The following is a 25,025-nucleotide window of genomic DNA, read 5'->3' as shown; positions in this document are numbered from 1 at the left end:
AGCAAACCTTCAGAAAGAGGCACAAGGAGGCTAGCAAGCAAATGCTCTGCCCCCCCCCCAAGGAATACTGGATACCAGCAAAGCTCCCATCTGGCCTACCAGGGCAGCTTGTAAGGGAATTCCCTCTGCTTCAAGTAGAGGATCCATCTCTCCCTCCTACAGATCAGAGGCAGAATATTCACTCTGAACTCTCCAGTAACAAATCTGATAGAGAAGATGGAGAATTACCAGAGGATGAACCTCAACAAAGCCAGCAGTCTAAAAGACTGTTTACACAGGAGGAATTATTCCCATCCCACCCCACAGCTTTCTTCCCTTAAAGTACAACAACCCAAGGACACAGATGAGGAGGAAGATGGGGACTCTGAAGTTTTGTCTAGTCTCAGGGAACTAGGATGTGCCTTTCCTTTCCCCTGGTTTTTAAAGCAGGAAATGAAGGAGTGGGCTTCCCCACAATATTGGGGCAAGCTATGAAAGAATATATGCTTTCTTTCCTAAAGTGTCTAACCTCTTAAAAATTTCAGTGGCTGTTGCTCTAGAAGCCAGCTTGGCATCAGGAGTAGCACTGCCTAAGGAAGGGCAGGATGGTGGGAACTAAAGGATGCTCCTGAAAGGAGATGGTTCTATGCAAATCACATGAAGTCATGGCTCTGTCTATCAGAACAGCGGCTGCAAATTCATTTATGACCAAGGCATCTATTTTGTGGCTCCGAAAGATGCTAAGAGAGTTCCCTTACTTGAACAAAAGAGCAGCTGCCTTCATGGCTGATGTCAGCCTGAATTCCACGAAATACTCAGCAAGTGCTATGGTGTCCACTGTGGTGGGGAGTAGGCACTTCTGGCTGAAGTCCTGGGTAGTGGATAGTCTCTCTAAATGAAATGTGGCCACATGGCCATTCCTCAGAGGCACGTCCTTTGGGCACAGCCTAGATTAAATTTTTAGTAGAAACAGGACAAGAAAAAGGCTGTGCCTTTCACCTACAAACAAGATGACAAACTCTGGATAGGCTACAGAACTCAGCCCTGTCAGTCCAATTTAACTCTACCTAGATTTAGAGGATGCTTCAAAAGAAATTCCTGGAAAAAGTCAAAACAACCCTGTTGCTCCAGTTGCCAGTCCAGATCTACTGTACAGTAGCGGGAATCAGCAAGAATGGAAAGCAACAAAACCATCAATCCTAACACCAAGATATTACTGGTGGGGGAAAGACTCCAGCAATTTCAGGCAAGTTGGCTGAGATCTAGCTCTGACAGGTGGGTGAAAGAAACAATCTCAAACAGCTACCTCATAGAGATTTCTGCTTCTCCACCCAATTGCTTCCTGAACTCCCAAGTCTCAAACTGCCTGTTAAAACAACAGTGTATCCACAACACAATAGATCACCTTCTGTACATAGACACAATATAGCCAGCTCCATTGTCACAAAGATTCTCAGGAATTTACTCAATTTTTTTCATAGTTCCAAAGAAAAATGGAGATTGGAGAACGGTCTTAGATCTAAAAATTTTGAACAAATTTGTGAGGTACTGGCACTTCAAGATGGAAATATTGAGAACCATCACAGAACCTCTATAGAAGGGAGCGCTTATGACATTAGTAGACATGACAGAGGCATATCTCCATGTTCCTATTTTTCCAGTGCAAAATCGTTTCCTCATGTTCATCATTGGAAAGTTCCATTTCCAATGCAAGGCCACACTCTTCAGTCTATCATATGCTTCCAGTATATTTACACAGCTCCTTGTTCCATTAGTAGCTCACCTGAGGACCCAGGGGATCCATGTCCATCCATATCTGGATAATCTTCTAATCAGGTCACCATTCAGTGCTTCACAGATTACAGGTTCCTAATCAACTTTGAGAAGAGTCAGTTGTCTCCATCATAATCTACCTGGGAGCAATCATAGACTGTCAACAGGGCAGACTATTCTTACCTCTGGAATGGACTCAGAAAATAGTGAAGGCAGTAAAAAGAATTCAGATCATTAAAAAAATTGGACTTCAGGATGTTAGCCCAATTGCAGGATTCAATTATTGTAGCAATCGATTCTGTGCCTTGGGCAAGGGCCCACTCTCAAGAATTACTGTTCCTGATACTACCATGTTGTAAGAACATAAGAAAGGCCCTGCTGGATCAGACCAAGGTCCATCAAGTCCAGCAGTCTGTTCACACAGTGGCCAACCAGGAGCCTCTAGGAAGCCCACAAAGAAGACAACTGCAGCAGCCTGCCTGTGTTCCACAGCACCTAATATAATAGGCATGCTCCTCTGATCCTGGAGAGAATAAGTATGCATCATGACTAGTATCCATTTTTACTAATAGCCATGAATAGCCCTCTCCTCCATGAACGTGTCCACTCCCCTCTTAAAGCCTTCCAAGTTGGCAGCCATCACCACATCCTAGGGCAGGGAGTTCCACCATTTAACTATGCACTGTGTGAAGAAATACTTCCTTTTATCTGTTTTGAATCTCTCACCTTCCAGCTTCAGCAGATGACTCCGTGTTCTAGTATGGTGAAAGAGGGAGAAAAGCTTCTCCCTGTCCACACTCTCCATACCATGCATACTTTTATAGACCTCTATCATGTCTCCCCTTAACCACCTTCTTTCCAAGCTAAACAGCCCTAAGTGTTTTAACCACTCCTCATAGGGCAGGTGCTCTAGTCCTCTGATCATTTTGGTTGCTCTTTTCTGCACCTTCTCAAGCTCTGCAATATCCTTTTTTAGGTGTGGTGACCAGAACTGTACACAGTATTCCAAGTGTGGTCTCACCATAGGTTTGTACAAGGGCAGTATGATAGCAGCAGTTTTATTCTCGATTACTCATCTAATTTAGGCCAGCATGGAATATATCATGAATTTTCAGAAAGTTTTACTGTCAGACACTCAGAAACCTATACTTATATCAGAAAGATTCTCTATTGCCTTTTTATACCTAAAAATAGGTGAGTCATCATGTTTACTACTAACTTTTGCTTCCTGTGATAATCAACCAGAATTAAAGGAGGCCACTAGTCTTGTTCCTGCTTTTCCGAAGGATGGGATAAAATCTCTCTTGAATGTTGCTTTACCAGCACTTGAAAACAGAGGGTTCACCATTTCACCGTATCTACAAAGACCTGTAAAGTGTCACACGAGCCCGTGCTGTCCTTCTTGCACTTGCCAGAAAATTTGTCTGGTTAAAAATATAATTGTTGCTGGTGAGTGTATTTGTGGCACCTTGAACTATTTACTGCCTTGAGTCTGAATTAGTAACTTCGGTGTATAGCTGAGAGTTTGTTAAATAGCTAAAAAGCATGTTAATATCTGTGCAATACTAAATGTGGATTGATTATCACTTGAATGGCAACATTTTAAACATCTGAACATATTGAGTAGGGAGAAGGTAAACATCTTGAGCTGAGAGTGAAATAGACCTAGACTCTCTAGTGAAGTAAGGCACTAAATAATATCTTTTGTAAAGTTCAGATTCACTGATTGAACCATGAGAATGTTTTCTGGATTTAACAGAAGCATAGGGAATTTGTTTTGCTCAGCATCCCAGAGTATTTTCTTTATTAGTATGCTAGATTAAATCCTTACCTTTTAGTGTAATGTTATAGGTGAAAACTGCTGGGAGTTCTGTTGGCTATGTTGATCCTAGTAAATAGGGTGGGGCTGTCCAGGAAAACCTGTTTGAACCAGGGCCTTTATTATTCTGTTTGCTAAAAAAACATGCTTTGTCCATAAACAACAGTAAACAGAGAACACCTTTGCTTATCAAATAGTTGGGTGCATTGTGCAAAAGGAAATTAAACTCAATTGTTTAAATAAAGCAGTTGCCGGCAGCCTACAGTGATTTTTGTGTGTCCAGGTTTCTACATGTATGTCTAGTCTCTATCAACTAAAGGAAAATAAATTTGCCTTAGTTTTTTTAACTAAACATTAATATTGAGTTCTGCCTATTTAGATATTTTTGCTCACTTTTGTAAGTCTGTGGGAGAAGTAAAAAGGCTACTACATTTTATCTCAGTGTTTCTGAAAGGAAATGCTATTGTTCTGTCTTGTTAAGAGAGGCCTGAGAGGAAAGTGCAAATTTTGGAAGTGTTGCAAGCTTTCGTTGCATTAGACTTCACAGTTCTTGCTAAATATTGAATTCTCCAGTTGACAAGTAACTTGTTTACTGTCTCATTGGAGGTCTGCCCATTGTTGGGTGGGGAGAAAAGACATAAATATCCATTCTGTTGTGTCTCCTCCTTTGCTCCTCTCTAAGATTCAGTGTGTGCAGCTTTGCATTTTAATATTTGGATTTATTATATTTGGGGGTGGGTCAAAGATTGTGAAGACTGATTATAAACAATATTTAAAAACAGGTGGTAGTTGCATGTTGAAAGCGTTGGAGGTGTTGCTTAGTTTTCTCACTTAAGCCTAATTTCTACACAAGGAAAAAGAATGTATAAATATCCATCTGTTTGGATGGATGAGTGGTGTAGCTAATTCTACTGTCTTTCAGTTATACACTTTTTATTTTGATGAGGTTAAGTAAATATGTTCAGTCAATAGCCGTATGCATTCCATATTTTTAGACTCCCATTTATTTTAAGAATTATTATTCTGCATTCATAGCCTGCAGGGTTCCCCATTTTTGACTGCTCATGAGAGGAACTACATGCTATAACAGGGACAGTCAAACAATAACACCATTGGTGCCTTTTTCATCCCCAAATGCAAAAGTTTTGTGTTTTGCATAGGTAGTTGTATTTTCACATTCTGAAACTCTAATTCCCTACTTGTAAAACAGTGGTTCCTAAACTTTTTTGGACTACCATCCCCTTGCTTCCATAAACTCATATTCAGTGGCCCCTATAAAAAGAATTATTCAGAGCAGTGGTGTGCATGATCCATTAAGGAAGATAATAACAATAAAATTACAAGTGACAATTAATTGCACATTTATTTGAAATCGAGTTAAAACTTTTTAGTTTAATTTATTCAGTGAAATTGATGAAATTGATCCAGTGATACCAGCTTTTCAAAATTCTGATAGTTTATACCAGATTTTAGCACAATGCAGAGGCAGACTTGGAGTGCCATTTGCCAACATGGTACCATAGCCTGATTAATTGTAAACAAGCAAACAATATGGTTGAAGGGGCCCTCTCAAGTGCCCTCCCTGCCGCTTGACTCTTAGTGCCCCCCCCCGGTAATCCCAGTGCTCTGTTGGGGGCAGTACCACCCACTTTGGGAACTGCTGTTGTATAATTAAAACATTATGTTTATATTCCAGCAACTATTCTTTGTCTTTTGTCTGGCAAAACCCTACATTTTTAAACATTCATCCTTTGCTTGCTTCCACAGTGAACTTGTAAGAATGGTGTAGGGTAACATTTGTATCTTAAGAGCATGAATGTGGTATAAACTGTCACGGAATTATAAGAAGTAGCCTTTCTTGCAGCAGTCTGTGTCTTCGCTGTACTGTGGATTCACCATACTTCCCCATTTTTCAAAGGCTTTTGGATTGTTCATAGAAGTTTTTAGGCTCTCCACCACAGGCCTCCAAAGGAAGTTAGGGTTTATAGCTATTGATTCCAGCAGGTATAGGTTTAAAGTCAGCTCTCCAGAATGTCATTTTAGATGAAGGTCTGGCAGATCCCTTAAATCCTATAGATACATTATTGGGAGCAAAATTGAATGAATGCAGTGAACTTAGAGGTGAGCAGGGCTGCTTGAACGCCTGCTGGTTCAGCTCACATTCTGTTCACAACCAGGAGCTGATTTTTCAGTGATCGGTTCTACTGTTCATCTCACTTTCATGGCTGTTTTGGCAGGTTGCTTTATTGAATTTCTTCCTAACTATGCTGAAGATAGCTCAGTTGGCTTTTTGTTCATCCAATTTTGAATTCTACTACCCCTTTCTTGCTGCATGACTGTTCCAATCAGCAGGCAATTGTTTAAACAGACAGTAAATCAGTCATAAGTAAATGTTGTGTTTTAATAAAATCAGTATGTCTTTACACATGCTGTACATACAAAGATCCCAACACTTGTGGAATATTTTGCTCAAAAGGTTTCACTTTCATTTTTACTGCTTGCCTCTCCTTCCTCACACTTGGCTCCTTGTGCAGATCTATTCCAGTCCAAACAATCTTCTGTTCATTGAATTTTTTGAAATTTGGCACTTAAGAGGTAAGGGGTTGATTCTGTATGCATAGATTTGCAACGGAACAATGGGATTAAGGTCTTTTTCTCAACTCTGTATGTTTATTTTATAACATTTGTGCTGTGAAGAAGAGGCATGTTATCTCTGCAGACACAAATTCACAGTTTTGAGAACTGCAAAACCATGCTACATAATTAAAAACTAATCCTTATTTCATGATGAGTAATCTTTGGACTATAAGGTATCTTAAATAGAAAATTATTGAAATGATCTTTAGTTTTCCCCTCAAAAAGCATTTTATTTAAAAACACCCAATTTAAATAAAAAATCCATTTATTTATTTTTTAAATCATTGATTTTTATCTGCCCTGGTTGTTCTTTAAAAGGAAGTTTAGTTACAAAGTGTTGGATATGGTCAGTATCTCAGTTGATTGTCTTCCTTTCCAGTTTGCAGAATGGAAGAACTTTGAGTGAAAGACAGACAAGCTCTGCTTCAGCATGGATTCTATTACGGTTGATGGGGAGCCTGATAAAGCTTCGGTGAGTAATTTGTGTACATACCAGATTCTTCAGCTAAGGAATCTAGAGCAAGGGAGTCTTTCCCCTCCTCCCTTCAGTTCCAAGGAAGAAAAGCTACAGGGCCTACCAAGGGTTTTCCATTCCTTCCTTTTTTGTAAAGGAAAGTTAAAATAGTGTCTGTGTTATAAACAGTTTAGTTTTCAAATTAAGACTAACAGCCCATTCCTGAGCCAGAGGGCTGAATGGGCATGGGATACAATCAGCCCCCTACGCCGGTGTAGTGCCACTTGTGCTGGCCCTCCAGTACTGCTGTGGCAGCACAGCCCTTGGATGCCGGCTCGGCCTCCTGCCAGCATCGTTCTGGTGCAAGTGCTCACACCAGTGTCCTGGGAGGTGTTCCCAGGAACTCCCCCTTCAGAAACAGTGGTTCTGCACCAGCTTTTTGTTGGCGCAGCATTGCTGTTTTCAATAGGGCTATTTTCCTCATTTTTATTTTTAAAAAGGGGTTTTTTTCTCCTGCCTTGGCCACGCTGTCACCAGCTGCTTCAGGGCTCAGGAATGAGCTGTAGGCTAACATTTTTTTTACTATCCTAATGCTGCCTGGTTTATTTAATATTATGGCATTTTAGTTAAGGAAACTATAATATACCTTCATCAGAGAACCATAATGGTTGTCTAGATTCAGAAAAACAATCTATGTCAGAAATAAAATGGCAACTATAACATTACAGAATTTAGCAAAATGTGAAATTCTTACAGTGAACATTTGGTAGGGTTTTATTTTTGTAACATTTCTGATCTTAAAGGGAAAATGCATGTTATAAAACCCCATTGGCTTAAACAGTTAAAACACTTGGTGCTGTGTGTGTATGAGCATACAGTTATTTGGAGAAGTAGCAGTTTGAAGCAGCTTTTTTGGGAGAAAAAAAGGCAAGTGGGGTTTTTTGTTGTATGCACTTGCACATGATAACTAAGCTTTAAGAAAGGAAAATTTTTTACTTCAAGATAGGTAGGAAAAATTGTAAGTGAAAATCGTGTTGGCCTGTTTTTTTTTAAACTTAATTATTAGAAAATGAGAACTCAGCATCCAGTATGGTTTCAGGAAGTAGGTAACAGCATGCCTTTCCAGTTGCAATAATTTAAAGCAAGGAGTATTCTATGAATTTTTCTTCATAAATAAATATATTTTTTATATTTGGAAAAGCTGTGTTTGAATGTTAACTTATATCTGAATGTTGCCTTATCTGATTAACCGAAAGACATGATGGACAAAGTACAGTAATTTTTACTAAATCATGATACAATGGAACCCCGCTACAGTTTTAAAAAAAGAAAAGAGAGAGAGACACACACACACAAATCAGGATTAGAATTTCGGCTTTTCCTGGTAGGTTGGGTCCGATCTTGTAGTTTTCTGGGGGTGCGGGTGGGGGGTCTTGGTGATGCCCGGCTTACTGCCTGAAAGTCTGGAATCAGTGCAGAGCTCAGTGTTGTGTCAAGGAGCAACACTGACTCTGGACACTTTTATTGACTGGCATAGCTTCTTCTTGGAGAAGTGCTGTGTGTCTGTCATTAATACATTATTATAGATGTATCCAGTAAATACCTTGATGATTAAATTAATCCCCCAAATATGTATAGTGTGTGTAAAGTGCCATCAGGTCACAGCCACCTTTTGGTGTCCCCTTATGGGGTTTTCAAGGCAAGAGACTAACGGAGGTGGTTTGCCATTGCCTTCCTCTGTATAGTAACCCTGGTATTTCTTGGTGGTCTCCTATCCAAATACTAACCAGGGCTGACCCTGCTTAGCTTCCAAGATCTGATGAGATCTGGCTATGCCATACTGCCTACCCTCCCCCCAAATATAGTAGTTATGCTGAAATCTCTACATAGTATTACTTCTGAGACATAAGAATCTTCCATGGCCATGATTCATAGGCATGTGTAAAGAAAATTGGGAAGTACTGTCTCCTCCCTATGTTTTTCCAAACACAGGAAGTTTAAAAGACAACCTTCTTAAATATTTTGGTTATTTCTTGCCTGTGGCCCCCTCTTTTTTTGCAGCCAGGTTTTTTTATGTTTCCTTTCCCTTGGCCATTAAAGACTGCATGTGCTTAGGGTAGGGGCAAATTGAGCCATTAAAACCGCCTAGGAGGAAAATGAGCTGTAGTGGTGCCACTACAGCTCACTTTGATCCAGTGATGGGTGATGCAGGAAGAGGTGATTGCCTGTGGCCCCCTCTTTTTTTTCAGCCAGGTTTTTTTATGTTTCCTTTCCCTTGACCATTAAAGACTGCATGTGCTTAGGGTAGGGGCAAATTGAGCCATTAAAACCGCCTAGGAGGAAAATGAGCTGTAGTGGTGCCACTACAGCATCACTTTGATCCAGTGATGGGTGATGCAGGAAGAGGTGATTGCCAACCATGAAAGCAGGCACATGGTTGGCAATCACCTCTTCCTGCATCACCCATCACTGGATCAAAGTTCCTCATCCCCTGAGGGAGAGGTGATGGGTGAAGTACATGTAGCTATACTACAAGGCAGGCCTGCTCACTCAGACATGGCTTGGGTGACACAAGATGCCCCCTTTTACACTGCAAATGGTTGTGTCCAGGCTGATAGAACTGAAATAGCAACCAGCACTTCCTCCCATGTTCTGTTAGTGCAGTGAAATTGGCCCCTTCAGGACAGCAGCCCATTGGCAATATTCCTAGTGAGTTGAGTTAAATGGCCAGAAGCTGGCTTATGTTCTGCACAGCGCATAGGGACTTTTAGCTGAATATTTCTTACAAACTAGTATTCAGTGAAGAAGGCCACTTTTACTCCTTTCCTTGAAGTGATAGCTACCTTTCTCAGGCTACTGTAAAAGTGCAGATTTATATGTTTGACTGCACCCCACAGTAGTTTGCTTGAGTGGATTAAAACAGCAGCTCTATGCTAAACTGTGACCTGTACTAATTATAGTTTATAGTCCAAACTATGGTTTGACTCCTTCTAAATGTAGAACTTTGTTTAGAGCTGCTTGTCTGCTTTTGTTTTGTCTCACCTCTGCATTCATCTTTGTAAATTCTCAGCCATTTTATGCTGCAGCACTATTCTCTAGATGTAGAATAATGTCTTTGTAAATCCCAATATTGTGTTGAACCATTGTTAGGGTTTCAAACCCACTTAAAACCATGATTAAAAAAATATCCAGACTCAAACTGGCAATGTCCTGAGTCACTGTGTTGAAATTACAGAATTTCTGTTGCTGATAAATACATGCTTACCTTTAACTAATGACCATCCTCTCCTCCAGCGACTCCTTGTTTTTTCATCACCTGATTGGGATTAAAACCTTATCATGCCATAACATTTTAATATGCTAATTGAAAACCTCTGACTCTAACTAATTTTGTTGTCATTACTGATGCTCTGAAATTTCTGTTTCAGCCTGTGACTGAAATACACGTGTGAGATCAGGGCTCTGTAGTGTGGGCACTGCATGTAGGCAAAATAAAGAGGAACTTGCATGAGTTCAAAGGAAAACATGGCACCAGATGTCTGAGTGAAAAATGGTCTTCATTGACTTTGGAAAGGGACTTTAAATATAGACCAATTAATGATTTATATATTCCATCTGTACAAAGATCAAGTTGGTAGAAGTTCAGATGGAAAAGTACTGCTCCAGTGTCAGTATTCTGGTATTGCTAACACACAACTATTAAGAATTTCTTTTGAAACCTTTATGAAAGAGGAACAAAGAAATACAAGATGTTTCCTTTTCTCACTATCAGAAAACCTCTTTTGTACTGCGCAACTTTTTTGTACTGTGACCCATCCAGCTAACTGCAGCTTCAGGGCATCCCATCATGGGCTCAGTATAGCTCTAGTTCTTTCTGTCAAGTCAGTTGGTTTCGCTTGATGGGTTGCAAGTTATAAATACCTGTTTTATTCTGTGTTAGAAAAATTGATAAAGAACTACATATAATTTGTCTTAGTTCTCTCTCTCACTATATATATATATATATATATATATATATATATATATATTTCCCTGGCAATTTTCATGGAAAGCTATTGTTTAGGGGATGCTCGATCAGGAGCAAGATTTGGTGTCCTGTTTTCTGTGTTGGGTTTCTCCCATTGATGTTATGAAGGAAAGTGCTTTGCATTCATATGCTTAGGACCAGGTGCCTGTATTGTTCATATCTGTTGAACATATTTATGCTTCTGGTGTGTGTTGATCTCTGTATTCTTCTATTTTAAAATCATTTTGGCCCGAGCCTGAGAATTTTCTGCAGTTGAATAATAGCGTTTGTGAAATGGAGGATCTTGCGGCATTTTGCAACTAGAGTATTTTCCCTGTTAATATTTCATAACAGATCGAACTGCTTTAAGTCTTCCTGTAAAATGGTAGGGTAGAAAGATTTCAAATAAATTAGATAAAAAATAGAAGAAGAGAAGTTTTGGTTTTTTCCCTCTACCATAAGGAGTCTCAAAGCGCCTTCCCTTCCCCCCTCACAACAGGTTGGTGGGGCTGAGAGAGTTCTGAGAGAACTGTGACTAGCCCAAGGTCACCCAACAGGCTTCATGCAGAGGAGTGGGGAATCAAACCCAGTTCTCCAGATTAGAGTCTGCTGCGATTAACCTCTATACCACACTACACCCAGTAGTGTTGTCTCCTGATCCAGCAACAGCAGTTGACATACATGCTGTTAACAGGCTCACATGTCACTAATACTTGTGGAGAAGGGTGACAAGTAAAAGCCCATATGTGGTGATTTAGGGGGTAATAAGGCATCACATGCCTATGTTCATACACAGATGATCCATTAAGATCACTTAACCACTGTTCTCAGTAGTTACAAGCATACCAGTGTGCTGGTAAGCGTGTGTTGCATTTGTGGCTTGCTAGGCACATCTGCATTTGTAATGTAAAATACCAAAAGTTTAGTAGCATACCATTTTTACCAATGGGGAATGAAGTTGCATTTTTGGGGCTGTGTAGAATAGCCTTTAGTCTTGTACTGTAAAACTCTTTCTCTTCCAAAATCCTTCCTTTACTATGGGTCTTCACAGAGTAAAATCTTAATAAATTGGCTTGCAAGGTACTTTGCATGAATCAGTATGAATTCAGTATTCAAAATTTACTCCTCTATCTCTCAATTGCTGCAGTTTACCAGGGGAAAAACTGGGTTGAGTCCAACCCATGAGATTGAATCGGAAGCTCACAGAGAACCTATAGATCAGTAGTAGAGACAAACTTTGTATGCCTTTACCCAGGATCAGTCTCAAGTTAAAAGTATCCTTGGGTTGAAAAGGTCTGTCCAATTAAAATAGTACTAGGTTTGATGGACCAGTGACCTGACTCAGTAAAAGGTAGCACCATGTGTTTTTATGCACAGAAGGACAACTTCGGATCCAAGTCTGTTCCTTCTTGAAATCTGGTTTCCTGTCTTGAAGCATGTAGAAAGTGAGACAGAATCTGATAATGTTTGAATGGACTTTGGTATTAAAACTCTGGGGCTCTCTAATGAGTCTTGGAGAGGTGTAGGGGGCATCTAGCCCAACTACCTGTTTAGTTTCAGAAACATGTTATTCAGTTGAAGTGCAAACTCCGCCCCCCACAATTGATGGTACATTAGTCTGTGGAGCCATGAAATTTTGTATGACCAGAGCCTCATTTGTTACAGGTATAAAGTGTTGGCAGACACCTGAGTATATAGCTGTATGTGTGCAAGGCACGTAGAGTGAAATATTGTGACAGTGATATAAAATTACCCAGCAGTGTAAGAGTAGAAGAGCCAATTGGAGTAGGTCATACCTACTCCCAGTTGGTGATGAGTTGCCATAGCACACTGAACAGAGTATATAAATTCTAACAAAGGGCAGTTAACATTCTGCAGTGAAAGAACCAGTTGCCTACAGAGTCCATGTCTGATACTATCAATCTGCACACTATAGCAGGGTTTAACAAATCCCATGTGCCAAGTTGCCATAATGCCTAGAAACTCGATTGTGGCTCCTAGCATTTTCCGCAGTGATTTTATTGTATTATGTACAAAGCTTAATTTATCAGAATATGTTTGAGTGACATAATGTGTGTGCATGAAGTTCTTATCATTGCTTTTTTATTTATTAACTTTACACCATTCAAAGGTGGCAGATGAATTTATTTCTTAACCACTTGCTTTCTTTGCTGGTTGCAGTATTCAGTTAAATTTTTTTAAAAGCAATAATTATGAGAAATTGGGTAGACGCTACCATAGTTGTGGTGATGACAACTAGGGTTACCTCATATTTATTTATATACTATAGTTCAGTTACAAGAAACTGTGAAGAGCCCAGGATTATGTTCTGTGGTAACATTTTTTTAAAGGTTGTTATAATGCAAGAACATGAAGGCTGAAAAATGACCCTTGCTTCTAGTTTTTGGATTGGCTTCTAGAGTCAAAGAAAATTTGTCAAGGTCTGCTCTAGAGTATCTCTTTGAAAAAGTTTTTTTTTGACTGAAGAATGGCAACTTCCCAAATCATAGAATATCCAAAAAGACTGAAATGTTCCTTCACTGGTTTCTCAGTATTAGCACTTTCAATACTTTTAATATCTATGTATACCGTTGCATGAAGACAGTCCATTTCAGCCCACATAATTGGCAGGAGGGCATTGCTGGCAGTGTAGAGAGATGTATATGTGAACATGCCCAACTGTTGTTATTCTGCAGTCTGTATATTTTATTTAACTGATACAATTCTAATAATAAAAGTAAGCTATAAAAATGGGGGGGGGACAAAAACAAATTTTGCCTTTAACCTAAGTAAAAATGAAGTTATGGTTTCATATGTCAAAGTGCAGGTTAGCGTCTTTATCTCTTCAAGCCCAATGTTAAAAATGTGTAAAACTGTCAGTATAAAGAAGTTGTTTATTTGTGAACATGAGATAACAAAAGCAAGCCTCAGTAAGGTTGTGTGTTAGCCTATTGCTTAGGAGCACCTTGAAAGTGATTAGCTATGCAGTGCTGAAATATTTACATACTTGCCATTGCAATAATCTTGGGTTCTATCTGCTTCACTCAGCTTTCCTGCTTCAGTGTTTCTCTTGCTGGCATTTGTTCCATTGTATAAGCTTGATTGAGGTATTAGTGGCTAGACTGTCTTGCTGCTCTGTTTCATTAGGTAAGTACCGATTAATCTAATAATGGTTGCATTGTAAAACTCATCTGAACCATTTATGCTTACGATACTATACTTTTATCATCTTTTCTCTTCAAAACCTTGAATGTGAAAGATTACAAGAAGATGTCATTCTGGTCATGTGCTTGGAAATAGCTTTGTTGTTCCATACTGCTTCCCCCAGCCTCACTATAATTGTGAAGTAAAATAGTCTCTTAGAAACATTATATAAACCCTCAACTATGCGATGCTAGTTTCAGTCTGTCCCATATCACCTGTAATAGCTTTCTTATCAGCATCTCAACATTTTCAATACTCACTATGTACCCAACGTAAAATACAGGCTTTTAAAAAACGTAACCCCAAAGTTATCTTTGACCTCCTATCAAACAGTAAGGGACCCAGCTTCTGATATCTTTACTGGTTACATCGATATTCTTCTCTGTTAAGAAACTGCTGCTGGTAGTGCAACCTGCTTCACTTAGCGGCATGACCTCTTAATGGCCGTTGTCGTCATTGATGCTCCATTTTAGTGCATTTTTCTCTTACTGTTCGAGATTATTAGTTCTGTTAAATGTTTATTTCAGCTTTCCTGCACAGGGAAGATGGATTTGAAATACATGTTACCTGTTTCTCAAGGGACAGTTTTGAAAGCTTGGGAACTTTAAATTCAGATGCAGGTCCTACTACAAAAATGCTGGGGTAGGACTTACTTTAAATGACTGGAGTTGAGGCATAGTAATTTCTTTCTTAGAAAAATGTTACAGTAATAAATATTAGTGATAAATGGCCTAGTATGTATTTTAAGACCTTCAAAGACTCTGTTAATATGCTTATGTGTAACAATTAAGGTAGCTGCTTATTAAAATCTTCCCTTCCGCCAGTATGTTCAGAAATTCAAGTGCATTAACTAGCCAATTCCAATGTATCTTGGAATAGTAAAATATCAGTAAGCAGATTCATGCTTGTGGTGCATATTTTATAATACCCAAGGGCTGAGAGCTTGAATATGACGAGCTTGACATGAAGTGAAATCTTTGTCTGAAACAGGTGTTTGCCACATTTTTGCATATGATTAACTCCAGTTTTGTTCATTTATAAAACTGCTATTTTTAGTTTAACAACAAACTGTTTTGAACAGAGCATTATCATTATTAATCATAACCACTTTTGATATTCACCTTTCCTTTTCTGTCCCAAGAACATAGCTGGTAAGATAAATGGTCTCCAAGCCCATGTTTTGCATTAACCTACTGGCAATATATGACTTCATTTTAGTGTTGTCCTGTGGGACATTTTTTTAACCCTGTTATGTCAGATTGGCTGGGATAAAAAAGCACCCCAGTGGAAAATCAGTAAATTCATAGGGTTGGTTTTATGGCTGAACTGTGGCCTGTACCTAACTAACCTCCAAAGTGGCCGATCTATTGGTGGAAGTAGAAACAGTGATTTCCACTGATTACTCACTGCCAGTACAGATACTTACTCCCCACACATGGTGTTTTTGAGGATGGGCTGACCCCAGGAACAAAATTGGGGGGGGGTGCAGGCAGGTCACATTCCATGAAGCCCTCAAATGGTTAGATATATGCCATTGTTTACCAATGTGTGATGGTTTCCTAAAATAACAAGTTGTAGATCTGCTTCAGTGTGCATTCTACCTAAAAATGTGCAACAACCAGGATAGAATTTGTTCATTCCATTTATACCCTACCTTTCTTCCCAGCGGGGACCCAAAATAACTTACACCATTCTCCTTTCCCCCATTTTATCCTCACAACAACCCAGTGCAGCTTGTGGGGCTGAGGGTGTGTGACTGGCCCAAGGCCACCTAGCAGTCTTCCTTGGATTTGGACCTGGGTCCTCTCAAATCCTAGCCTGCCACTCTATCCACGACACCAAACTGGTGACCGTTAAAATGTTGTGATCGTACTATGTTTAGACTAGGTAGCAATTCTTCAGTTGTTTAAAAAAGGGGGAAAGAGCTAGAAATCCACTTCAGTAATTTGTGGGTACACTTTTATCTCAAATTTAGTTTTTCTTGTATGACTACACTGGCCAATTAACGTTAGAATTTGTTGGTACATTGGTTTTTTCCACTTTCTAAGGACCTGAGTAGAAATTACCTCGGAGATGCAAGATTCCCTCCTGTCTATGTTTTTGTTTTAAAATGGGAAGTAACCAACTGGAGAAGCTTGGGGTTAGGGTGGGGAATCTTGAGCTGAAGAATAGCTGGAGGGGGAGAGAGCTTTAGTAGCCCCTGTAGTTCTTGCATCCACAACAACTGTTACTATAAATTCAGAAGTGCTGTAAGATTTTGGGGGGTGAGTATTAGAATTGAAATACACTAGAAGCAGGATGATGTGCAGTTTAATGGAAAAATTGTGGCATATAATGTGTTTTTTAAAATTAAAAAATAGTAAAAGGAGCAGTTATCTGAATATATATAGTACCACGATTTCCTGTATAAAGATTCAAAATAGTATATTACATAATTCCTAAAATTCTTCAAGTGTTATTATTGTTATACTCTATAAAAATGTTAAGATTTCATTAGGTTGTCATTTCACTAGTGTTTGAAGTAAAGACTAATAAAATGCCCTGTAGAAAAAATTACTCGGATGAAGGTGGGTAACTCTTTCTGTATAATATTTACTCAGTTAAATCTGTTTTTCACAAGGTTATATAAAACTCCAGATCCCTTCCATGTTTCCTATAAGATTCCATTCTTCCTTCTCAATAATCTAGCTTCAGAAATCCTGCAGCATTTATTTAGCCAGTGTTAGTTATTCACAATTCTGTACTAGTAGCATCATTGCTGCTATTTATAGGTTAAATGTAATCTCAGCCACGTTTTTAATTTTGAATCTTGTTTTGCATATAGTTATATTATTAATAGATGAAAACTTTGTGGAGAGAATCAGCCTTTCACTAACAAAAGCATATCTGCTAACAACCTCTTCCAAACATCCTTGCCTATGTGGTTTTTTTTTTTTTTTTTTTTTTTTTTTGTGCTTCAGTTCCTCTATCTGGAGCTATGTAGTGCTGATGAAAATTGTTGCATGTTGTATTTTTAGTTATTAATTAACATACTTTTCCCCTTGTTCCTCTTCTTTCCTTTGTTGTGGCTGCCTCTGCTGTTTTTTTTTTTTTTTTTTGGCGTGAATGTGTTTCGGCCTGGGCTTTTTCGTTTGCTGTTCTGCGTACTCAACTGCACTTCCAGCATCATGGTGAGATCAGAGACTCCCAGGGACCCTCAAGTAAGTGAATGTTTTTTTCTACACAGTTTATGAAGTGATACATTTTTGCAATGTCAGATTTTGGATTGATTAATCTCTTATTTTGCAGGCCAAAACTAGGAAGTACCAAGCATTTAGGTATACACTCAGAAACAAGTAACTGGGGGAAAACGCCGATGAAATGTGCAAGTGTGTTACTTAGTGTGTAGTGTACATATGTAAAGGCTGCTGTGACTTAAAATTTAGATATATGATACAGTTTTTCCAAGGTACTGGTAGAATAATGACAAATTCCACAGAATAGCCACATTAATCCAATAAAACCGAAACACAGTATCTTTTGCCAAGACTGTCACCTTTACTGTGACATAAGTTTTCAAGATGCAGAACGTACTTGGCCAGATTGTGTAACAATTCATGCAGTTGGCAAAAAGGGGTCACAGCTTAATATTGTAAATTTAGGGCATTCCATGCCAAATCAACAAACGGGTTGCTTCATAAACATAGGCTTTGTTGAAATTTTGCAGTTTTATGTGGTGAAATGTATCTACAGCCAGAATTGTTTTTTAAAAATTATCTCTAGAGGACAAGGCCCCTTCAAATATGCGCTCAAGATCACATTTCCTGTAGAATGTGAACTCATTCCTGTTGCAGCAGAATGAGATATATTACCTACAGCAGTCATAAAAGCGCTGTTTTGAAGGTCAGAGACATTAAAAAATGTGGAATCATATGGCAAAAATGGAGCAATAACTGATTGCCAAACAACCATAAGAATTTTTTTTAATTTTCAGAAATTTCCATGCCCATTGTCTCCTGTGTGCAAATAGATCTGGCAACAACTTATGTTAAATTGCCTACTAGTGATAAGCTCACCCACCATATTTAACAGTAATATTTTGATGCCTTTTTTTGTGCTGTGAAATTTCTGAAAAATATACAAACCCTCAACCTTCCTCGCCTCGCATCAATATGTTTGCAAAGTGCTGCGATATTGAAAATGCCCTTGTATGGTAGCTTTGGATGTGTTCAGCAACTCCAAGAAAAATTGTCTTGATATTCCAATTATATTTTAAACTATCTTAATATGTGACATTAATTGTGTTCTACCTCCAGACCTACCATCTCTTCTCTTCACTTTCAGAAGTGGCCAGGGATCCTGGAGGGTTTCCTCACCCCTCTCCAATATTCTGGGCATGGAGTAGGAGTCACTGGGGGTGTGGTGGAGATAGTTGTGAATTTCCTGCATTGTGCAGGGGGTTGGATTGGTGACCCTGGTGATCCCTTCCAACTCTGTGATTCTATTATTTTAAAAAGCAGATTCATTAAAAAGGGGACAACTTTTAAATAATGAGTCTTGATACAGAAATGCAACCAACTTGTCCTTCAACACACATGTATTTAATACCGTTAAAATGGTTTAGTGTGGCTGAAAACTAATAGTGCTTTATTTATAAAACTGTGTTGATGTAGCTTTGATGTTATAATTGAGATAACACTGTAAATTCTCTGAAGAGGGCAATTGAAAGATATAGGCAGCTTTTTTACTTGATACCATAAATAATCAATGCTGGAAGAGTAAAGGGAATGTTACAGTCTTCTCTGATAACTGACACTGGTCTTCTAAAGATCTCTTCTCTGAACTAGTTGAAATATATGTTGCTATTGTTAGCGGTGTTGATTAATGGAAATCCTTAGTGATATGTTGGTTTGTATCTGAAGCTTATCTTAAGATATTGTCAGTAGAAGCTGGGATTCCAAGTATGGTTCAACTAGTTTGGGTTCCCAAGGAGGCTTTGAGCTTTTATTTCTTATATTTCTTGAGTTGAGGAAATGCATACCACACAGCAAAATGCATTTGAAGCAGAAGTAACTTCACAAACCAGTCTTGATGTAGCATGCGGGCTTTAAGTTGTTGTGACAGATGAAAACTTGGATTCTGATATCAAAGTTTTCATTTAGAGTGTTTTTAATGTGAAGCCAAAAAAGTAGGCTATGATGTCTTGAAATAACTATTCCTCCATACTGGTTAGTTTAAACTAGGAGTGTGCACACACACAAAAAATCAGTTATTTTCAGATTTGGGTATAATAGACCCAAAAAGTCCTGGGGCTCAAGCTCACCAGAACATGGACCCTCCAAGAGGAGTCAACACATCAAAGAGCTATGCATGTTTTCCCGGTCAGTTGTAAAGGATGCTCTCTATCCAGAGAAGATCACCTTTCCCACATTCACCCAGTCACAGAGATGCCAATGTGTCCTTTCATCACCATAACTGCCACAGTATCTTTTGCCACTCTGCTTCTCATCCACAACAATGTTGCCCACTACAACTGGGCAAGTGTTGGTGTTCAGAAGCTGCTGCTTCTGATCTTTCCTGGTTGCCAGTCCAATATGAGAGAACACTTTCCCAGAGTTTTCTGTGGTGCTCACAATATTCTGGGGAAGTCTGAGAATGGAGGATGAGGTGAGTAACTGGTGCATGAAAAACCTGCCCCAGTTTGAGTGCTCCTGTTCAGTTCATGCATTAATCCCTCTTGTAGGAAACCCCCAAATCATGAAGTTGGTATGTACTCTGTAACTGGGGCTGAAAATAGTTGAACAAGGTAATACAAAGTTCCCAAAAGACAGGTTCTTATTGGACATCCCCACTTTGGCTTCCATCATCATATATGGACACTGTCCATATTGATAGTTCAGAACTTCCAAACAGATTTCCTTGTGTTTCCTTGTGTGGAATCAGTAATAGTTTTCTAGTTATTGAATGTGTTGTGTTAGACTTTTCTAATATAGATAGTCATAATGTTTACTAAGGACAAAGCAGAATTGTGCTTTTGGACAACTTAAACATGTTTTATTGTGACATTAGGCTTTGTAAACTAGAACCTGTTTCAACAGATGCATGAAGGGTATCCTTGGAAGATGTATTTCAGTGGGCCCAGAAAATAATTGATTATAGTGGAGTCAAAAGTGCAAAAATGCAAAAAGTGCATTCAGTGATACTTCTATACAAAGCTCAGTTGTATATGAAGATAAGCACTGTGACTATTTGCATCTACTATATATTTGAGCTTTGCAAATCTGACTGTACTTTGGATTTGTAGCCTCTTTAACCTCACTGTTCATATTTTCCTTTATTCCTCTGTGTGTGTATTCTCATTAATGATACATGTTATTCACATAATAAGTTGGACTTTCATCTATGAATATTTGTTTCAAAATAAATTTGTTAGTCTATTATACACCACAGGAGTCTTATTGCATGTTAAAAACTTGATCCTAGTTGACATATGCAAAAGACTGAAGTAGCACAACTGACTGCAGGTGATGGATCTAACTTTGAATGCTCTTGCACATGAACAACTCCATGCAAATTGAAAATAGCATCGCTTCTGTCATCTCTCTTTGCTTGCTGTGCCATTTTTCTCCCCCCCTTTTGGCAGAATAACAGTTTATTTATTAGTATGATTATAATATATACATAGGCATAGATACTATATTTTTACAAGAAATATTCCCCAAGTTCCTCACAATTGGAACATATCCTATCCTTTCTTTAAATTTGTGAGTTTGATTAGGAGAAAGACTTCCTTATATTTCAGAATCCACTTGTCACCTTTAGGATTTAGGTCTGAATTCCAGTATCTGGCAAATAGTAATCTCGCATCTGTCAACAGGTATGCAATTAAATTCTCTTTGTCTTTTGGAAAAAATGGTTGTATAGCTTAGTAGCATGACTTCAGCAGAAAAAGAATATATCTATATAAAGCCTTTTTTTAGACAAGCTGTAATAGAGGGCCAATAGGTTTGTGCTGTACAACATGTTTACCACATGTGCAGATAATCTGCATTTGGTAATTTGCAGAACCAACATATATCCTGCTTATTTTAGCTAATTTAAGTGGTGACAGGTGCCACTGATAAAACATTCGTATCTAATTTTCTCTGAATCCAAGGGAAATAGAAAAAAGTTAATCCATAGGTAAAGATATATTTCCACTTCAGGAATTTCATAATCTAGATCCTTTTCCCACTTGTATTGAAATGAGTGTTTAGATACATTGACTGTTTGGCATAAAATCTCTAGAATTTTGGAAAGCATGTTCTCCTGATTTTTACTTATAGTGTCTTCAAATTTTGTCAGGCTAATTATCTCCGGGCCTGAATGCATGCATTTAAACAGGAAGCTCCTACATTGGAAATATTCAAACCATTTAATATTGCCATATTGCTTATTTGATAGACTTCTTGAAAGTCAATTATAGTATTGCCTGTTATCAATCGATTACATGTGTCTATGTTGTATAATTCCCATTTAGTCATTGAATTAAATTTAAACTTTAGCAAGATATCTAAATCTCTTACTTCAGATGCCAGTGGCGATATGCCTGGTGATATTTTTTCATATGTTTTTCTTTTTGTAGGGAGCTTTTTAACATCAGGAAACATTCCATGTTAACCTCTACCTGCAATCTGAAGTGGTCCCTTCTATTTTACCATCTTAGCATTCTCACCTCATTCTCGTGCATGTGTAGATCAGTCATAAGCCTATCTCTTTGGAACTTGAGGACACTTGCAGTTCTCCGGTGATGCCTCCAGAGGGCATTGTAATACTGTGGAAGATAGCCTCTGTAGTGTGAAGAGCAGAATTGGAAAAAATAGCCACCAAAGCAACTATTTTTTGACATGAAATCCTAACTGACTAATATGGAGAGAAAACTAGCATTATTTCAAAACTGCAGGGTACGTGTATATTGACATGAATTAGCTTTATGGACTCCACATAAGGTTTATTTTACTTGTCTGTAATTTGCAAGAAACGGATTTGAAACTGGGGCTCCATACTGCACTAAATATAGTGCTACATTTCTCCATAAAAATCTATCAAGGGCAACATCCCACTGTGAACATTGCTAAGCAAAACTTTTGTTTGCTCTTGTAACTTTCCTACTATTCCTTTGTTTTATAAGCTGATTACTTCCTGTGCTTTCCTGTTCCAGTCATGTCATTCATGAGTTATTAATCATCTGAAAACAAAACTGATAGTTAACCATTGATTCATGGATACATTGACTAGCTGAGGGAGACAACAGAAGTTTATTTCATGGATTTGCAAGCTGCCTCTCCAGATAATTCCAGAGGATGTGAGCACTGACTCATTAAAGCTCATGCTGGAATAAGCTAATATCTTTTAAAGTGCCTCTGCCTTTCTGTTTTTGTTTTGGCTCTCCTAAGTTAAGCTAGAAACAGAAGGAAAGGAGGAAAATTTAAAGGGTTAGGAACACTGATTGAAAAACTTCAATAGTTCTTTGATTTTCAGTGTCAGCCCGGTGCTGCAATTGCATTTTATGTTTAAAAACATTGGCACAAATTTAGGGGAAAACACTTGCTACAAAGTTCTATGAGTTCTCCATTAAAATGGAGTAAATCATAGCTAGTGCAGAAGCACTGGCTACTCTGGAAAGTTTGTACTGTTATTGTATTGTATCTGTAAAGGTTTCTACAAAGTTCTTTCAGCCAAGTCATTAATCAAGATGCTTACAGATACAGGAAGATTGTTCTGCATCTTTGACAACTGGAAATGTATGGCTATGTTGTAAATTAAATGTTGTTTAAATCAGGGGTGGGGAACCTTTTTTCCGCCAATGGCCATTTGGATATTTATAACATCATTCGTGGGCCTTAAAATTATCAACTTAAAAATTAGCCGACCAAGCCCCAAGCAGACAGCTGCCCCAGATGACCCCCCCGGCACGGACAGGCAGGCATCCAATCGATGGTGCACTCGCCCACCTGGTGGCACAGGATGGTCTGTTGCACCAGCTGCGTGTAGCCGTCCAGCTGCACGCCAGAGTTGCTCCTGCTCTGCATGGTCGGGGTCGGATTCTACAGCCAGCTCCTGCTACCTCTGCCTACAGGGATGAAATGAGGACACACTGGCTAAGAACTCCCCCTCCGCGCGCATTCTAGCCCTGCCCCCTTTAACCCCTCCATTGTCGCCACTTCCGCCTCCAGCCCTCTTGTAGTACAGAGGGAATATGTTTCTCAATGGCCCAGGTGGGAAAGGGTTAAGACAGTTTCTTGGGCGGTCCTAGCAGCTCCATAGCTAACGACTCTTCTGCAAGGGAGAAAAAAAGTTCCTTTTCTCAGCAAAACGAACTCACATCCGCCTTGAATAGAGGCTATTCCTGTCCACGGGAGGGGGCGGATCGCCAGTCTTAGTTCCTTCTGAGCTAGAGCTCTACCAGGACCCACAAAGGGCCAGATCAAATGATTTTGCAGGCCTTAAACGGCCCCTGGGCCTGACATTCACCACCCCTGGTTTTGATGCATGCATTATCCTTTGGGAAAGCTCAGTTTTTGAAGTATTGGGGAAAACTGTGTTTTAAGGCTGTAACAAGGACTTTAAAATGCTGTGTTGAGAAATCTGAGTTTGATTTTAAAAAGTAAAACTCGGTCATCCAGTTTCAACAATTTCACAGTATTTCACAGAACTTGGAAGTTCTCTGAAGATCTATTCTTTCAATGTAACGTTAGTGTTGTGGATGCCACTGCAGTGCTGTCTCACACACCAGTAACAATGGAAAATCTAGACTGTATGGGAGGAACCTTCTTTCCATGCCAGCTTCACCTCCCCCAAGAGTCAAGGCAATGCTGGAGTGGAAGTAAGCTGCCTTGTAATTGTTTCCGTTACGGCCTAGGTCTTCTGATGTTGCTGCAGCTGTGTAAGAAGGGCACGTGCTGACCTTAAATGCAACAGGAGAGATCCTTTGCTCCTTGTTTCGTTAGCATTGTAGTAGTTGCTTGAGATGCTTTGAGGGAAGGAGAGGTAATTTAAATTATGAAGGAAGAAGCCTGCCTGTCTTGTAGAGGCTTCTCTGTCTCCTTAGCTAAGTGTAAGGGAGGAGGAGTATGGAATTAAAGCACACATGAAATGCCTGGAAGATATATCCCTGGTCAATAGATTCATTTGTTGAATGAGAGAGGTCCTTGCTGCTGTCTTACTGCTTTCTGCATAAGCTTGTATGCTGAGGGAGCATTTTGTTTTGTTTTCCAGCTGTGGTAACAAGCAATGATGAGTCTCATGTACTGACTCCAGGAAAGATGAGCCAGCGCCAGGGAAAAGAAGGGTATCTTACTCCAACCAAAGAACCATTCCAGCCGTCACTCAGTCCAGGTAAGAAGCATTTCATTTAGTTAAGGGAATGTCGAACCATGTGTTGAGCATCTTTTAAAACAAATATGTTTGGCTTGGTTCATGTATTCTGTGTTAGAGTCTAAAGTGTTTGTGTTTCTTTTTTTTTAATGTTCCTGAAGTAGCTCTTTGGAGATTTGCCCTTGTAATCTCGCTCCTTCAATTTGCATTCATATTCAGATTAGAAGAGTTAAAAGCATTCTGTTAGAGTCTTGCATTTCATGTTTGAACGTTGGTTTTTCTGTTAAAAGTTTTGATGCTGCAGCTTCAATAGGCTAATAACTTTGAATTTTACTGTGAACCAATTGGGAATTCATGTCTCTGTACTTTTTCAAATCCCACATGGTTTATGAACTATTTCTACTTTATAATTATTTCTAGAGTGAATTACAAGGACTCTCAATAATGGGAAAACACATATTTTGTGGTTGTATCTATATCTCTGAGCATTCCAAGAACAGATGTTTGGAATTGCAAGTTGTCATATGGCTGGGGTGGGGCGTGGAATGGAAAAAAGCCAAATAAGAAATATAAATAAAGGGGGGAAATCACTTGATGTGAAAATGGACATTATTTAACTACATTAAATTAATTCAGAATGCTCCATGGGTCACAGAAAGACTATATTGGGAAGCTGTTCTCTTCTTTCCAATGCAATGATGAATCAAGGGGAGTAGCTCTAGCTTTGGCTGTTGGAGAAATGCTGCTTATCGTCTTTCAAGAATAGTATTGGCTAGGTATCTAGGACAAATTGCTCGATGCACTATAGAATCAAGAGT

The 25,025-nt window shown here is 39.0% G+C and overlaps 1 long non-coding RNA gene across 1 annotated transcript; it reads left to right on the top strand.

Annotated features, from left to right (window-relative positions):
* Positions 1-6,585: 6,585 nt before the first annotated feature.
* LOC130475312 (uncharacterized) lies at positions 6,586-24,229 on the top strand. Its single transcript, XR_008933238.1, has 3 exons — positions 6,586-6,680; positions 17,036-17,072; positions 24,109-24,229. It is a non-coding gene; the product is annotated as an uncharacterized LOC130475312 (long non-coding RNA).
* Positions 24,230-25,025: the final 796 nt, after the last annotated feature.

Source organism: Euleptes europaea, chromosome 3 (assembly GCF_029931775.1).
Source record: "Euleptes europaea isolate rEulEur1 chromosome 3, rEulEur1.hap1, whole genome shotgun sequence".
NCBI classification, from domain to species: Eukaryota; Metazoa; Chordata; class Lepidosauria; order Squamata; family Sphaerodactylidae; genus Euleptes; species Euleptes europaea.
Note: the sequence above shows the minus strand (reverse complement) of the source record. Positions and strands in the feature narration are given on the sequence as shown.